The sequence below is a fragment of the Xyrauchen texanus genome, chromosome 3 (genome assembly GCF_025860055.1).
Source record: "Xyrauchen texanus isolate HMW12.3.18 chromosome 3, RBS_HiC_50CHRs, whole genome shotgun sequence".
NCBI lineage: Eukaryota > Metazoa > Chordata > Actinopteri > Cypriniformes > Catostomidae > Xyrauchen > Xyrauchen texanus.
The window spans coordinates 48,325,208-48,325,933 of record NC_068278.1 but is presented as its reverse complement, the minus strand read 5'-3'; positions in this window follow the sequence as shown (position 1 = coordinate 48,325,933).

Here is a 726-nt window from a genome sequence, read left to right as displayed (position 1 = left end):
CAGTCCATCACTGCTTGGTGCTGCCAGAGCAGGATTTTACCCGCCGGAGACAGAGTGTGATTGGGAGCAGTGTGCGAATGGCCGTGTCACACCCGATAAGGGGACAGGACACCCTGAGATGGGGACATATGGCATGTTTGACAGGGAAAGAGAGGGTGTAAATGGCACAGAATGATAAAATGGTGTTTTTCCCCTTTGGCAATGTCATACTTTCATGGAAGAGAAGCGTGCAAAGGGGCTCCCTTCCACTTTTTATCTCTCTTTCTGTCTTCTGTGTCTTCTCTGTCTTTCTCTCTCTGACTGACAGATTTGGATGCTACACATCAAACAAGTTCCCGACAAACTCAGAAAACTCTCTCTCTTCATTGTCACCCTGCACAATTTCAATAATCTGACATTAGTTTAGTTTATAGTATTAGAACAAAAATGGATTAAATTAACCAGATCAATGTGACTGTTTTGCTGTTTTAAGATTTGACTTATACCCACCTCTCAATCGACTTCTATTGTTTTTTACTGAGTTAATGATATTTTATTTCCCCTAACCCTGCCCCTTAACCTAACCATCACACAAAATATTTTTGTATTTTTTAGTATGTGTATATTATGTAGGCTATTTTCCTCAGCCACATATGCGCAAACTCCTCTTGTTACAGACCGATCGATGATTCTTCCAGGTTTTTGTCTCCAGAGGCTAAATCTGTTGACCTCAGGTAATTCTAAAGG